This window comes from Ostrinia furnacalis, unplaced genomic scaffold, assembly GCF_004193835.3.
Source record: "Ostrinia furnacalis isolate ACB-3 unplaced genomic scaffold, ASM419383v2 OfSCF0073, whole genome shotgun sequence".
NCBI lineage: Eukaryota > Metazoa > Arthropoda > Insecta > Lepidoptera > Crambidae > Ostrinia > Ostrinia furnacalis.
In genome coordinates this window covers 118,965-137,387 of record NW_021130312.1, presented here as the reverse complement: position 1 = coordinate 137,387, position 18,423 = coordinate 118,965, and the positions used below count along the sequence as shown (strand labels likewise).

Here is an 18,423-nt window from a genome sequence, read left to right as displayed (position 1 = left end):
AGAGGGATTATGGTCTTCATTGTTGTTATTTAGGCAATGGTTTTAAGTAAACAAATCCTCATCTATTGTTGTCTCATTCGTAGAATTTTAGGTGTGATTTTCTTATACGAGAATTATTGGGATAGAATGTTATTTATTATTATTGTTTGTTTATCTTTACAAATTACAATTAAGAATTTGTGACGTGCTTGTTGTATAACAGAAGTACCAATGAGTTATGTTTACTATCAGATTCGGGATATTCGGTTGCTTTATCTGCAGATAATACTGATAATGTGTAATGCATATCAATAATATCAAACTTTGAAGTGGAAAATGTCATAATAAAGTAAATGTTAGTAGTGTTTTGTACCTTATAATTGTCTGTTGACTGTGTGATAGGCTCAAAATATCATTCAAAGTACATATAAATAATGCTTATACTATTAAATAAATAGGGTTAATTCTAATAAAAACAAACTTGTTTATTATTATTGTATATTTTCGTCCCCTTTACTGCAATAAATTCTGCCAAATTGCCGCACCTGAATCATCCGTACACCTGTCAAAGTTCTTATTAGGGCCATAACTCACCGCAATTGGTGACAATCCAGTGATCCCGGTGTACACCCAATCAATATGCAACCCAGTATACCGAACAGCAAGAGCTCTCGACTTCTCGGTGGGCATCCACTCGATTATCGATTTGCATGCTTTCCTTTCCAACAAAGATCACTAACACGTTTACAGTTCCATAAAACAAATTCAAACAGAACAGTCCTGCGGATGAATGGAACTATAAAGAGTTTCACTTGTCAATAAGCCACCTTCTCGCGAGTACCAATGTAGGTGTAGATAACACTTTATTGTCACAAGATTTGTTTTAGCACTGTGCAACTGTCACAAATTGGACGTGTAGGCCGTGAATTTCGTCAGTCGTGGTATCGATTGCAGTCGGATGGAATTAAACAATGGTTTTAGATGAAAACAATGATAGTCGCGAGGCGCGCACCGCGCGTGCCGCCCCGCCCGCGGTCGTGGTCGGACTGAGGCGCGGAGGCCGACGAGCGGCGTGTAAAGATCGGGTGCATTCGGCATTCGTACGATGTTCGCTGCGCTCGGCAGTCGGCCGAGAGAGCGGTGCGTGTGAATAGAGGATGTTTTTATTTTGAAACCACTGCACGTCAGGCGCACGCTGTTGTGGCCGTATATTTTGCATCCACGCGGTGCTCCAGATTCGCTGATGCATGAGTTGGGTACCTAACACAAATAACAGGTAAAGGATGAAATTCTGAATTGAATTTTGAGGAATAAATAAAGGTACTTGATGGTTCGACGATCTGGTTACTGGTTGCTGTAATCTCCCTGGGGGTTTGTGCTAACTTACCTAATAGATGACATTTAATGATGACTCTACTATTATGTAGGTATAATTTGCCTATTATGTCAATGTTAATCCATTATTTTAATCTCTATCATTACTATAATGGATTAATGTGAATTGAACTGATTGATGAAACATGATTGATCAATCTATGACTTGGAATATAGTAAAAATTTAATTCTATTTTTTTGGCTTTAGGAGAGAATAAGAGTAAGAGTTGCTATAAAAGACTTAACAAGTCCACGTTTGAAAATATCAAGTCTCTGGTGTTTCAAAGGGAAATTGTATCGTCTGCGTAGTGAAGCGAGACATTGATTGGCATCATTTTATTGAGTTCATCATGCTACATATTTTTGCACTTAGTAGAGCCAAAAAGCTTTATGGGTATAATATTTGTTAACCATTTCCATATTTAGTCCCCGAATTTGGCTCGAGCTTTACGAATGTCACATCCTATTACTTCATTTTCGTGATTCCATTTTGATAATGGCCCCACAGAAAAAAATAACAATTCAAATGTAAATAATTCAGTACCTAATTTCCCAGAGACGTCTATTAAGGCTTTTAGTACAGAAGTAGGGCTGTTCCAGTACAAGGTCGGCAATTCCAGTTGGACTGAAACGCTTTCTTCGGCTTTTATGTTTTGATTACCTATTCTAGGGACCATTTTTTATTCGTCGTCACGAGTTTGTGTTTACATTTTCAGGGCTAATGGAAACAAAAGATGTAATCACAGAAAAACCTTAGTATTGCTTGAGAAAAATAATGTTATTCCTACACACCTTTTTTTTTGTTCTAAGAACTGTTTAGTAGGTAATTACAACATGTTTATCACGTTATCAACTATACTTGTAACTCATTAGTTGTTACATATTATATTTGTGGGAAGAAATAACACTTATTTATCAGAAAGGGAACAGAATCCGGAATCAAACTTACACCTTTCGTTATTTTACTTAGGTATACACCTAGCCTTCATGTTTTTTATCTAAATAAAGACAGATGGAAATTCCATCTTTATCTACAAGTAGCAAAATGTAATGTTAATTTTATACCAATTAGTGACCATAGTAGTAGTTACATGACCATTTATATGGGGAAAAGTATGCATTAGCAAAACGGTTACGTAAAAAAGGCACAAAAATAAAAGTAGGTAGGTACCTTACCTCCCTACACAGTAGCATTACATTGTGTTTATGAGACAGAAACACTCAAAAACTAGGTGTGGGACGGTTATCTGTGCCCGCCGTCGCGTCGCCGTCCTATCGCCATGGCGACACTACAATCGGGACATTTACAACAATTACGTTTTAACAACACTCTACGCTTGTACAATTTTAGTATCGGGCTTTTAAGACCCTTTTGAGTTTGATTGATACGTAATTATGTAGGTACACGTTTATTTGATAGCGCTATGCTTAAGCAGATTGTAGAGTCACAAAAAGTTTAATTATTTCTATGTTTACAATGATAAAGCAGAACATAAATAAAATGCATAATTTTAAAACGGTACATGTTTGATACAATGTGCTAGATAAGTAATGCTATCTGATTTTGATTAATGGGATCCTATTTGCATGAAAGAACAAAAACAGTACTATTAAAATTCATGAATCCTAACACTGTTTCTTTAGTAGAGCGTCGAAAAGTTAATTACCAAAACTATACACAAGAATAACGTCAATCACTGTCGTTCAAAAATATGCCTGTGAAGTCATGCGTTGTAACAAACTTATGCATTTATGTGCATCATTATTCCACTCATATGGCTGGTGTGACGGCTGAAAGATTTCTCTTTGCCGTTACTGCAACAATAGCGAGTGGGAAAGAATGGCTGGAGATAATCTCAAGTATTTGTGTTTTGCGGTGCGTAGATCGTTCAAATGCGATGAGTCGATGCTATTCATAAGGCGATTAGCACGCTAATGGAGGTATGTGCGTGGTTTTACTTTCATTGTACTGAATTGTTTTTGGGGATTACTTAATTATGGTTATTATGCAAACGTGACTTAAGTCACTTAAATGAAGTTTCCTCCCATTGGGTGGACCGACGACTTGGTGAAGGTTGCGGAAAACGCAGTACTGGTCGATGTGAAAATCCTTGGGGGAGGCCTTTGTCCAGCAGTGGACGTCATTTGGCTGAAACGAACGAGCATGAAGTTTGTCCCTTGCTTACAATACGGCTGCATGGTGGGCTTCATAAATCGACTACATGTGATTAAGATTGGGCACAAGATGACATAAGAAATTACAAAATTACCAATCACACACACACACACACATGCATCTTCCAAACCAACCACGTTCATGTAATAAAATACAATACGTGCCAATATGACGTGATCATAGAGTATTAAGGCATACTTATTTCGAAGTCCATAAGTTAGTTATCTTCGAAAATATTATTATGGTTCATCTTAAGCTTTCAAACGAATTGGTCAGCACGATCGTCGATCGATCGGTAGCATGGATAGCCCAGACGAAAATACTCGCACTTCAGCGGTCAAAAGTTATTTTTATATCAATCAACTCTTGAGATATTCCATACTTGATAGAGCGACAGAGAAATGTAAATATTATACAATCCAATGGCATATAAACCCAAATATTCATCTCTATATTAGCAGACGTGTAAAAAGCGCACCTGTTTCGTATAACTTTCATTTCTAAATAGAGACAGTGAAAGCGTTTACAACTTGCCATGTACAAAAAAGCTCTATAATAAACTAGCTGACCCGGCGAACTTTGTTCCGCCTTAATGGCAATAAATAAGCAGACTTTTTTTTATTTCGAACGGGATAAAAAGTATCCTATGTCCTTCTCCTGGCTCTAAACTACCTCCCTGACAATTTTCAGCTAAATCGGTTCAGCCGTTCTTGAGTTATAAGTGGAGTAACTAACACGACTTTCTTTTATATATATAGATTATTGTGAATAAATATCCTTTCTATGACTTATTGCTGACTGTTGAATTTATTAGTATCATAATATCCAAAAGAAGAGTTCAATCTTGTTACAGGATACCAAATAGGAAAGTTTAAAGCGCCATTCATCCGTTTATCTATGGAAGGAGCGCGGAGACGTTGATATATTATGCACTCCCCGCTACGGGGCCTATTCGTAACTTAAACGGGACATTTTGAGTAATTACCCCACATTTTTTCGAATGTCAAGCTCTACGTTACGTAAATGGAAATGGAGACATATGGGATAAAAAATTCACCAATGAACTCCCAATTAGTTTGAACATATGAAATTCTTTTAAGAGTTATTTTACTGAAGTGTACAGATTAATATTAACGTATTTTTAGGAAAGAGCAAAATATTTTGAAACATAGAGTTTTCATGACTTGTAACTTAAATTATGGATTATGTTTTTTCTAAGCAACGTATATTTTTCACAAAATAGATTTCTGTATGGCAAGTTAACTCCAGCACTCATCATATCCACTTATACATATAAGTCTACGTCTCTTGAGACCCATTTCATATCTTTTGCATTTTATATATTGCCATTAAGTATGCCTTATAAATAAAATGTATTTTCCTTTCGTTAAAGATCGTTATGTTTATACATATTATTATAGTGATTACATAACACGAGTTGGTTATGAATTACATTATGGGATTTTCATACAATTAAGTTGACAGTAAAATGCGGTTTTCAAGTAAGTAAATGAAAATGCGCCAAGGAAATAACTAAACCAGTACGTCATTCTTGAGGGCGTAACTTTTGAATGAGGGGAAAAACTTTGTAACTAAATTTCTATAGCAAGTAAGATTTATCGTTTATTTCATATTCTTCACAAGTGCAAATGTCAGCTTCAAAAGAAATATTTTCGGCACTTCGAATGGGATAAACACCCCTGAAATTGAAGTTATTTACTGTTTTTATATCTCTATTTCAACGGTTTAGATAAGTTTCTCGTTGTCTACTTGTATTCAGTCACGAAAAATCCTACACACTCATACTCATATTACCTTAACCTCTCCTCTGAAGTTAAATAAATACATAGCAAATGAACTCCTATTACATTCAAATAACTAAGTTGAAAAATCCATTAAACAAACACTCACAACCGCGATTACAAATTCGTGTACTTTTCTAATGTCTGTAATCCTTGTAATCGCTGTAATACTTGTAATGTCTTGTAATTGGACGGCGGGACTAATGACCGCCTCCTGGGTGGTCCGGTGTCCGTGATTAAGACCCACAAATCCTTTGGGTTCAGGTGATTCTAACATCTCGGAGGTAGAGTCAGCAAAAAAAAACAGATTTTATATTTATATTTCTATCTACCTAATATCAGATTTTGACCGTAATAAATTGTACCGCTTAGATATTTGACTGTAGCTTTTTGTCTAAAAGACTTATACAGGGTGTCTTTTTAAGTATGAATGAAACAAAAAGGATTGATACTACATAAACAATAATATTGTATCTATATTATAGAAATTCAGAGAAAAAATTACGTCCCCATACTAATTAGCTGATTTGTGATGATAATATTTTGTAGAAAAGTACCATTTGAGCAGTAGAATCAATCCTTTTTGTTTGATTCATACTTAAAAAGACATCCTATAGATAGAGTATCAACCTATGACATCAAAAATAGTCTATGTATTCATCAAGTATTATAATAATAATCACCAGGATTGAAAAGTTGTTTGAACTGAGCTTATTTTTATCTCAATTAATGATTCCTGAATATCCCAAGCAATTATTGAAAGAGATCATGCATAAAATTAGAGGGTCGTGGTAGCCTTGAGCGAAACCCTCTAGGATTTCTGTTCGATTTGTAGAAAGTTATTTTTATAATTTAGGTACTTGATTTAGAAAACATTTCCATCTCTCTAGACTCGTTAGTCTAGACTAGAGCCTAGGGGTACTATTGGCATCAAATCTATACTTTAATATTATAAAGCTGAAGAGTATATAGGGTACGTACTTGGTTACTTGGTACATATACCTACACGTATTTTTGTTTGTTTGAACGCGCTAATCTCAGGATCTAATGGTTTGAAAAAAATTGGTGTTGGATAGCCAATTATCGAAGAATGCTTTAGGCTTACAGCCAATAGGGGCGGAGCAGTAACGAAAAATAATGTCGCAAAACGGGAAATATCATTCAAACTGTTTTCACGCGTACGAATTCACGGGCACAGCTAGTGTATGATATTTAATGTATTACTTACAGAGCCGTTTTATGCTGACTATGCTATGTAGAGTCATTAAAGCAAATGAGGGAACTATTCTACAACAAATAGTGTGTCTGACTATTTAAGGTTTTATGTTTTTCATTAAAAACCAATAAAATAACATGTGTCAAAATTAATTAATAGTTTATTTTGAATATTTAGATAGATTTAAAAGCTTTTGACTGGGTAGACGAACAAAAACCGAGGGATTGATACAAAACTATGTACTTATAATAAAACTCCTTCTATATGGGTGCGTATAACATGAATATTAATATTTGTGCGGCGCCCATTATTTTTACCATGTTTTATACTAGAATACATTTAAATTACTTTTAATTATGGTAATCTTCGAATAGAGGATGTTTAAAAATTTGACAAATAAAAATTTTCTTTTTGAAATAGGCGACAATACTAAACTAGGAAATGAATAAAATATACTTAAATTTAATATACTCGATCTTAATAAACAATTTTCACAGGACCTCATTGTAAGCTCTTAATGTTGATTAAATGTAATGAACTTTTGCTCTTGACTTCAGAAATAACTATGGCTGTGAAAGTCCCAAATAGTTCAAGCTACAAGCATTTGAACTAACATCACCATTCCAAACACCCTGTATAAATACTTTTATTACTAGCGTGACGTCTTGTAGGCGCCAAGTAGGAGCCGTGGAAACTTTCAGACTGACTGATCAACCGTATATTTCACTAACCTTTTTATTGAAGTAAACAGTAGCAGAGTTTAATGTACCTTTAATTAATTTGGAACACGTGTGTATAATTACCAACTATAAGCGAGGGGAAGGGGCTATAATAAATACTTTAAGCGATAATTTTGGGGTAGGCAAGTGATGTACAATCAACAACAAAAGTACTGTGGTAAAGTCCAGTTACAATTTCTCGTAATTTGATATTGTTTTAGCAAATTATATTCAATTTACGCTTAGCTGGTTATGTTTCTCAAACATAAGTGTGATTAGAGAACATAACGTTAAACATTTATTCCAGGAAAGGGTAATTTTAGTCCTTAACCCTTTTCAGATTACATTAACAGATTATTTTCCAAAGAGCACACAGACTTTTAATGTAAAATTAGCACATATACAATCATATTCGTAAAAAGGAGTACCTAAAGTGAGATCCAGACTACATTATTTCGCAGTTGTGGGTAAAAACTAAAAAAGAAAGTGTAATGGTTTCCCGTTATCCGTATCTACATTAAAAGAATAAGAAATATAAGTTCTTAGAAAAGTAAATTGTCGTTTTGAACCCGACTGTCTGCTAGGTGTTCAAGCGTAAAAGAATCCGTATTCACCAGGTTGGTAATTTCATGCCGGAAGCACCGGCTACTGGGGAAGGTTGATAAAGTTTTGGGCACACAGAGTTGAATCCCGAGCAGGAACTTCGAAAAGGGAAAAGTTAAACTTATCAGCTGCTGTAAGTGGCTAAAAATGAAACCAGTCTGGACCAAAAACAGTAAATAAAACAATGCTAAATGGTAAAATGACCACATTGTTAATTTCTAAGCGATTTTTTTCCTGAACCACGTTTGTAAAAAAACTATACCTAAATAAGTTAATAGCATTCCATATCCTGTCCCTATTGCCTAGTAATCATAATATTATTTGGATGTCTTTTTAAAATACATAATATTATAAGATATTCGCTCATGACGGAATCCTGGGAAAGACGTGAACCATCTAAAATTTTAGAGTTTTTGACACAAGTTAATCGAGTCCTGCTTTCCGATGGGTTTCCCCTCAGTATGTCTAAAGCTTTATAGGATAATAGACTAAACCAGCGAAGTCTACAATTACGTTGCAACAGCAGTAGCACACTTGACTGATTAATGCTTGCCCTCTTTCAGAAATAGCGAGTTAGTATTACAAGGTGAGATGTGGTAAAAATAAATGGGCTATCAATTTGGATAGTTCCCACAACCGACCTTGGTGTACTGGGCATAGTAAAAACACATGGCTGCTATTGAGTTTTGTTTGTTGTGATAGTAGATTATACACTCATCAGTGCTTCTGTTTGTTTGTTATGATTATAACATATAAACCATTGAATTGATTTTGATGATTTTTTCGTATAGAAAAAGCAACGAGTAATCTCAATCACGGCAATGACGGGTGTTTAAGGACTAACATTTTTTTAGCATAAATCTTGTGGGGGTGAAATACGAGATGATAAATCGGGTTACTTGTACAATTCCTTCTATTGTGGGGTCATGTCCGATATCGGCAGAAGAATGTTCAAAATAAAAATTGCAAATTATAAGATACATAAACTAGGTGGATTGACAATCTGGTGAAGGCCATGGGATGTCTCAGGATACGGGCAACGCAGGACCGGTCATTATGGAAATAAATATGGTAGGCCTTTGTCCAGCAGTGAACGTCATTAAAATTTGGCTGGAACGAACGAACGAACACAAAACACATTACCTAGAAAAATCAGTTAAAAGTAAGCCGTTTAAAATAAATCTGAATTGCAGAGCATTTAATTTTTTGTGCGGCAATTAAAAACTGATTTAGTCTATTTGCAATGCAAAATTCCGGTAAGCCAATTTGAGGGGAAAAGTACGGCGGTTGTATTGTATGGTGATGGAACGTTAAGGTGACGAGTTCAGAACGATGAAGTTAAATTCTATCAAATTTAAATCATTTAATGATATGGAGAAGGATAGATAGAAACCATAAACAATACGCATTGAAAAGATGTAGAAATATACATATAATTGTCACAAATAGGTACTTATTGTGCAGCAAGCAGGCTGTCTTATCACTGGTACGATCTCTTCCAATCAAAGAAGATTAAATAAACTAAGGCTGGGTTGCACCATCTTACTTGAACTTTGACAAGCGTCAAAAATCTGTCAAACTCCATACAAAAACACCGGTTAAAGTTACGATCAAAATTAGGTGATGCAACTCAGCCTAACTCTACAATTATTATACATATTATTATATGGTTAATGCAGTTGAAAATGTTTAAGGTTTATGAAACGGGTCACAATAGTAAGTCTCTTCTGAAAATACACTTTACACGAGTAGATTTCACATAAAAATTTCCAAACATAAGTCATCTAGAGACTTTGAAATTTTAATGTTTTCAGTTAATTACTGTTAAATTAACACCACCGTGGCCTAGAGGTGAGAGAGTGCAATTATTCTGTATAAAATATGATTGATTTTATGCTTCGTAGACGTAAACTACAGTTTGAGCTATAACGCCTTAGTGCAGTCGACATTACATTAGATTATACATATTTGTGGCAAAATAGCTTATATTGACTGTAAGATGCCATAGTATTGAGTTAGTTCGAGGCGCCGTTGTCTGTACCTACCATATGAAGTTTGACACCAAAGATTTTACCCGACTGCGCGACGCAAAGGAGTTGGTACAGTTGTCACATCAACTCATAAGACTAAAGATACTATTGATCACTTTCGATGGCAACATACTAGTTCTCTTATCCTGAAAACATCCGATATTGCCTTCCATTTTCCCGTTAACCGGGAATCGACCCGTGTAACGTTGTTGCCTCACTTCAGAAACCCTTTGTTGTTACCCCGTGGCCATGGCGACGGGGAACAATGGACTCCCCCCCATTTAATTTTACATTCCCCACGTTTTTTGTACACTTAAAAGCTTTAAAAATCATATTTCAGCTAGAACTACGAGTTTAACAGTATGTCCTACGATATAAAATGGTGAAGTTAGTTATTATTATGGCGAGGCACAGGCAACAAAATTGTCCGGAAAATAAATGAAAAACAGCTGTTGTCAGACACAATCAATAGATCTTGATAGATATACGAAAAGTAGGCTATTTTTCAACTCAGATTACAGAACAATCTGGATATTTTTGTTTTTATTAGAGAAAATAAATATGAAATGCTTTTCTATCATTTAATTCACATAGTTTCACGTTAAATAGAAAATTAATTTATACGATTGCGGTAATGATAAATGAAAAACGGATGCTGTGTTTAGTAATAAGCGACTGAATAATAAAGCTACATAAGTGTGTTTAAAAGATTAAATGTCATGTCATGCTATAATAGGCCTAAAGGTAGTTGTATAATAAAATTGTGAGGACAGAGTAATACCACAATACACATCCTGTCATTGCGTGACGTGACCAAAGATTGTAGGGTGACAATAATGTTCCTGATTTATAAATATTTAAAGCCCTTTCGAAATAAGGTACCTACTTAATACATCGATATTATTTTCCCCTCTAATAAGTTATAGAGGCAGAGGGAAATTGATATTACTTTTTAAATTGAAGCATAAAGTTAGTTGTTGAGTTTCAAAAATTATTGAACTGAAAATGTTTGTATGAACATTTGGTTGTAGATTTACAAGAAAATAAATCTCGTTTTAAAAAACGCCTACGGATTTTAACGCACAATGCAATTTCATATCAGCTCCATAAGTCCCTACAAAATAACCTCCTATGAGTCCTATGTGATCATTAAAACCTAGTTGTACAAATTACTACTTTAATTTAGAACTGTGACTCGACACACATAATTGATTATTATCAATCAGTCGGATCGGATCGGGATGAATCCTGCTCGATCCACACAAACATTGACTCTGTTCATCCGGCTAAGGTTCAAGATCACCGTGGGTGGCGGCCCAAAGAGGCGGGGCACTATGAATGTTATACTTAATGCCATAATAATCTATTATGATACCATGTGAGGCGACTCGTGCATGTAATGACGCAGTCATAATGCTAGCAGAAGGGGGCGTTAGTTTTGTCCGATAAACATTATTATTAATAATTGATAATAGATAATTTTATCACAACAATCTCTTAGTCCTCTGGTAGACGTGGGTAGGTTCTACATAGCGATGTTCAATGCAATTTAAGATTGAGTTAATAAATACGGGACTGATTGACTGACTGACTTTTAGATTTGATTTGATTTGATTTGAGGACTATTATTTCGGAGTATAAATAGCTTCATCAGACAAATGTCACAACAAGAGAAGCCACTTTTGTTTCCCTTGTGACTGGACCGAGTTGACATTTATTGAGAAAGTTATACAAAAAGGTGCGCGACAATTACATGAAACAACCGACTTTGGTTGATGGGCTGTACATGTGTTAAAAGATAACAACCATTACATTTATTTTGTATTGTTAACTAAGTCGCTGTTGCTACGTATGAATGGATTTAAAGAATAATAAAATTTGTTAGAGCAAGGTAGGTTTAAGGTTTTCAATGAGTTACGTTTTTGGAAAGATAAACCTTCAAAGACTGGTTTTCGAATTTATCGAAGAGAGGTTTTTGGAAAGTTATCGAAGAGAGGTTTTCGAATTGCAAAGAGGTTTTCATAGAGTTAAGTTTTTAAAGAGATAGGTTTTCAAAGAGTTTTTAGAAAATGTAGCTTTCCGAAGAGGTTTCCGAAAAGATAGGTTTTCGAAATGTATAGTTTCCGAGGATTTAGCTTTTCGAAGAGAAGTTTTGAAAGAATTAGGTTTTCGAATAGGAATGTTTTCGAAGAGTAGGGTTTACGAAATATTAGATTTGCGTATGTAGTGTATTCAACACAGCTGCGTTACTATTCATACGAAAATATGTATTGTCCGTTATGGTTGTGCTGTGCTACAGGTTTCCTCTCGGTAAGGAAACTTTTCCCGTTCATTATCGGGGTCGACATTGCGGTAACCTGGTTTTCTGGACTTAATTCAGGTAAATAGGTCACGTCTAGTGCCCAATAAAACGTTAACGAACGCTTTAATCGCCCGGGAACAGGCAACTGGGTTAGCTTGAAGTTTAAGCGTGTTAGGAGAGCGTTAAGTTGGTTGGCCTTGCGTTATTGTGATTAATTTAAGAATTAGGCTATTTGAAAGTGATAAAATGTTTTAAGAACCGTGTTTGAGTGTGTATTTTTTTAAGCTTTATTACCTTTTGTACTAGTTCACCTGAACATAAACGGTTGTCACTTTCGCTGTTTTTTAAACGTAGCAATGTTAATTCCACATCGGTTGTATGTAAGGAATGACATTTTGGCTACTGGCAGTCCAATGGAACGCAACAAAGTACGATCTTCGGTTTTTTTCGTCCAGCTGACTAACTTCTTGGGTTCATCGGTTCATCGAGCAGGGAGCAGCCTAGTCAAGAATAAATTAAAAAAAGGACAGTGCCAATCCACGTATGGAAGTTGGACCAAGTGCTGCCCAGAATGAAACTATAGTGCATTTTGTTCCTCAGGCCAATACTAATTTGTAAACCGGAGCGCACTGAAATCTATCCCTGGAGTTAAGAGAAAAAAAGAGTTTTGTTTGGAATTATTTACATACAAAATATCATCGATGTATACCTACTACACATAAGATTTCGCGATTTTGGCATTAAATAACACTCGCTATGTTGAACTTAACCATACTGCATCCGTACACCTTACTGTAGTAGGTACGACTTCGATATTATTTATAAGCGATCAAGCGCTGTTGCAGTACCTAGTTTGGTTAGTTGACCGAAATTAATTATTTCCAAAATGGAGCAAGAAGTTTTAGCCTACAAATAACTTCAATAATCGATTGTAATACACCAATAAATTGATTTTTCGTAAGGATAGAGAACTAAAACTTCTTGCTTTATTTTGGACATAATGATTTCTGTCAACTAACCAAACTATTGCAACAGCGCTAGATCGCTTATAAAGAATGTCTAAGTCGCACTAAAGTAAGGTGTACGGATGCAGTATGGTTAAGTTCAACATAGCGAGTGTTATTTAATGCCAAAATCACGAAATCTTATGCGTAGTACGTATATATCGATGATATTTTGTATGTAAATATTTCGAAACAAAACTCTTTTTTTCTCTTAACTCCAGGGATAGATTGCAGTGCGCTTCGGTTTACACATTAGTATTGGCCTGAGGAACAAAATGCACTATGGGTTGATTCTGGGCAGCACTTGGTCCAGACCCTGGCACTATCCTTTCAACCAATTAAAAGGTTGATTCATGCCTGAGTGTTATTGAGTTTAGCGCTTCATTTAACATTATTATCATAATATTTGAATTAAAATTTAAGATCAGAAGTTTCATTGGCTGACAATAGTGACTGAGTTTCTTGCGCTGCTTCTTCTCAGCACTGGCCCATTTATTGTCCTGAAGCAGTGGTAGGTTTAATACTGGGACGTGTAAAAGTGCTTTTTTTAAGCCTATTTACAGAAATAAATTTTGGAATATCGCTTCTATGTGTGTCAACCACCAATACTTGCGATTATCAACTGAGAGATAACTATCAAAATAAACAATTAAACGAAGTAAATACCACTGTAATGGACTAAAAGATTAAAGAACTCACGAAGACATATACCCACGGCTGAACATAATTAAACGCTCGCGTGTCCCTTAATTGAAACGGGAGAGGATTTAAGGCTTCGGGGAAACGCCAGGAGCTACGTACGTTTGTTTACGGGCGCCATAAAGCTCCTGTTTAGAACAATAACGAGTTCGTTAGCGAGCGAATGGCGATTTAGAGTCAAAGGGAACGAAATAAAATGGAAAAGGTTGGTCGTACGTAACATATTTTGAGATAAAGTCCGTTCATTCGTTTCAGACAAATGCCGTCAACTGCTAAACAAAGGTCTACCTACCCCATGGATTTCCAACGAATGGTCCTGCGCTGCCCGAATCCAGGTGTTTACCATGATCAGCATCAGATCGTCGGTCCACCGAGTGAGTGGTGCTCGGAATTTCCCTGCGTGATCGAATAAGAAATGAGGAGATCTGAAGAACCGAAGTAACGGACAAAGCTTACTGATTTGAGATACAGTACCATCATCATCATTTCAGCCATAGGACGTCCACTGCTGAACATAGGCCTCCCCCAATGATTTCCACAATGGCCGGTTGGTGGCGGCCTGCATCCAGCGTATTCCTGCTACCGCTAGATACAGTACGCATTAGAAAATTTCAACAACCTAACCATTTCCTCGTGGTAAACGTATGCATGGGCGTTTCACTTCATAAACATAACACGATTTCTAATCTTATAATACACGAAGTATTTTATAATCAGTTATAAAAAAGCTTGTAATACTATAAATAGTATTACAAGCTTTTTTAACAAGCCTTAGTGCGATATAAATTTAAATTGCGAGGTCTAAGAAATAGTCGTTTTTAGGGTTCCGTAGCCAAATGGAAAAAAACGGAACCCTTATAGATTCGTCATGTCTGTCTGTCTGTCTGTCCGTCCGTCCGTCTGTCCGTCCGTATGTCACAGCCATTTTTTTCCGAAACTATAAGAGCTATACTGTTGAAACTTGGTAAGTAGATGTATTCTGTGAACCGCATTAAGATTTAGATGCAAAAATAAAAAAATAATAAATATTGGGGGCTCCCCATACTTAGAACTGAAACTTAAAACATTTTTTTTCATCAAACATATACGTGTGGGGTATCTATGGATAGGTCTTCAAAAATGATATCGGTTTCTAAACTTACTTTTACTTTTTTTCTAAATCGAATAGTTTGCGTGACAGACGCTTCCAAAGTGGAAAAAAGTTGCCCTCCCCCCCTCTAACTTCTAAATTAAGAAAATGAAAAATCTAAAAAAAACATATGATGTACATTACTATAAAAACTACCAACGAAAATTGTTTTGAACGAGATCTAGTAAGTGGATTTTTTTAATACCTCGTAAATCGTAAACCGCTTATTACCGCGTAATATTTCATACTAATAACTTAAATAAAAAATAATAATTTTAATTTCATAAATCAATGGTACGGAACCCTCGGTGCGCGAGTCCGACTCGCACTTGGCCGGTTTTTTTATACTATAAATGGTCCAATAGGTAGGTAACTTCTGAGAAATACCTTTTTCAAAAAAATAGGAAACTAAAAATAGACTACGTCTAGATCTAAATCAAACCCTTGACTACACCCACGTAATCTGACTGAAGGGCATCCATTTCAAATAAGGTTGTTACTTTGTAGCCGAAAACTTTTGGCTTAATAGTTATTGTCTGTCTACATAAAATATGTGTAATGTAGTTACCTTCCTACCTACTAAAGAAAGAAAGAAACATACAATGGAAGAGAAAGTAAACTGAGCAGTGCCACCCTGTCGCACAGCGATGCCCATCGCAATGGGACCCCACTCAGCATTATGCCGTGGCCCCCGGTGAGGAAGGCCACGACGCTGGTTTTACTAGTTACTAGTATAGTTCTAGCAACTCACGAAGGCGAGTGAGCTTTACTTGTGTTGTGTGTGCATGCACATCCGATAGTCAAGTTTATAATGTCTGTCAAAACTTTTGTAAAACGAACAGTAGCGAGCCACCACACATGTAAAGCTAAATAAAGTGACTGACTCTGATTGCGACTGTCATCAAACCCTAGACTGTGGTAGTTGAGCACTGAACTTGGCAGAAGGGCGTAAGGTGACGTGTAGGGCGCAGACAGACGTCATTTGGAATAGGGCTGCCTGTTACAATGTCTGGCGACTATTTTAGTCTATCTGTGTTATGTATGACAGTACATAAAGCTAAACATTGTGGCATCTCATGTGCTTTTTTGCAACAAAAGTAATATGTAAGTGTGTGGTTTATTGGCAACTTTTATTTCCCTATCAATTTTGATTTTGGTAAATTGGGCAGATCCTCTGGCAGATTTGTTCATAATGACGAAACTAAACTTATTATGTAATATAAAATACGTTATTTTTAACTAACTTCAACAACAGGAGGAGGTTCTCAATTCGGTTGGTTCTTTTTCTTCTTTTATGTGAAGACTCAGTTGTGAGCTTTCTCGCATAAAACTTTTATAGAATACCAGGATCAAAGATGACAAAAAAGTGTCTATAAAGTCTACTTTCTTCTTATAAGATGAAAATGAATTTCTACTTCAAATATTAACTTATTTATAGAATGTAAGCCCTACAGACAGCTTATTTGTTTACTCCTAATGAATTCTCAGAATTTTACTTACAGTGCCATCTCAAGGGCGCGCTAAAGCAATATCCAGCAAAGTATTCGACTTAGGGCTCTTTCCCATGGAGACCGTTTGTAGAATCCCGTTAAGTAGTATACCTACTAATGTCCGTTTTCACCAACAATCCCTAATTTTTAAGTGACCCCTATGGCACATCACAGAAATTTTGTTTTCTTAGAGGTCACTTAAAAATTAGAGATTGATGGTGAAAACGGGCATAATACTACGTACGTCCCTTCTTTAGTGTCCGGCAAAAAACCGATCCATTCTAATTTGGAATTCGGTTTTGTCATAATAAAACTGGACCAGTAAAAAACATAACCGGTGCAGTCGAGTATCAGGATCCACTTTAATTACAACTATTGTTTATGAAAATTATGAATAGAAGAACTGTGAATAGAAGTGTTCCTACTATTGAACAGCTTCCTATAGACATTTCTTGCAAACATGCGTTCCGGAGAGAACCGTACCTTCAAAAAACGGGATACTGCCGTGTGAAGTTTTAGTTGAAACACCAGTTTAATTTTGGCAAACTGGATCGCCGTGAGAAAGGGCCCTTAGGTTTAGTAAGCGTTTGATGTTGGTGCCTTTGAATAGTAAACACTCGAGTGGTAACCCTATTAACGAATATTCGGCGTCTATTTTCGCCGAGAATCGATTCCATCTAGCTTATCGACTGGAATAATTGTGTCATTCGAATGTTCTTCGAACACTCGTGTTAGTGGCGATATTGGGAGGCGTAATGGAAAAAGTTTTTATTGTCTTGTAACTTGTTTTTACTACTCTTTACGTGCTATGATTGTATTTTGTGGTGTTCCATAGCAGTGGGTATAGAGTGAGGAGCGAAATTGGATGCGATCGGCACAAAGCACAGCTGAGTGCGCCCCGAGGGAAGATGCTTAGGCCAGCAATGAAAGGAGTTGAGCTGATGGAAAGGGGCCGATTCTGTTTTTAATTCCATCTTTTTTGCAGTCTCTAAAGCTTTTGCTTCTATAACTTGACTTTTCGATAAATAAGAAGGTCAAAATATTAATTTTTCACAGCAGATTGTAATTATTACCTACTACGAAATAGAAAAGCTTTATTAAATCTCGCTTCTTACCTCTCTAATTACCTACCTAATACTTTATTGATCAAGGAAAGTGTTGGCCAAGTAATGTTTTACAGAATTCTCCAATAGTAAATTTAAATTATTTGACTGCTGCTAGTGAACAATGACAACCGCCTCTGTGGTCTAGTGGTAAGACCACCTGCTTCAGACGCAGAGGTCCCGGGTTCGATTCCCAGTGGGGGCAGATTTTTCTGTTCGGTTTGGTTGGTGGTAGGGCTTGTTCTAAGTCCGCCTGGCTAGCTACCACCATCTTACCTAAGTCTGTCGCCATAACAACAATGTTAACCGCATTGTTGTGTTCCGGCAGTTAGAGGTAAGATAGCCAGTTCCTCCGTGGTTGAGGATTCCGGGTGAAGCTCGCTTCCACCTTCGGCCTGATCATCACTTACCATCAGGTGAGATACAGGCCAAGAGCTTCCTCGTTGTGGATAAAAAAAAAAAAAAAAAAAAAATGAAAATTTGGATTAGATGTGTGGAAGCTTCGTATTGTTTTAGTTTCATTGTTATCAGCTGCATTCGAGATAAAGATATCTAGTAAATACATAAATATCTAGCTCTAGGAGCCAGCTGTCAAGTAGCACTTTTAATTGCGAACACAGTACAAAAAAAATCACACGCATCTGCAAGCATACTGTGCAATTAAGTACAGCAGACAGCATAGCGCACTATACTTTTTTGTTGCAAATACGTCTCTATTACAACCAAATAAGAGACTATAGTTTAGCTTCATTCATATACCATCATCTGTACACCTGCGACGTGTATTAAACTGTAAT

At 36.1% G+C, this 18,423-nt stretch overlaps 1 protein-coding gene across 2 annotated transcripts in view; it reads right to left on the bottom strand.

Moving 5' to 3' along the window:
* Arl4 (ADP ribosylation factor-like 4) overlaps positions 1-1,041 on the bottom strand; it is a 60,324-nt gene extending 59,283 nt beyond the window's left edge. The window contains exon 1 of one of the 2 annotated variants that reach the window (XM_028300607.1): positions 574-1,041. The gene's annotated coding sequence lies outside the window, so the exon portion shown is untranslated. The remainder of the gene's footprint in view (positions 1-573) is intronic. The other variant, XM_028300620.1, reaches the window with a different exon arrangement.
* Positions 1,042-18,423: the final 17,382 nt, after the last annotated feature.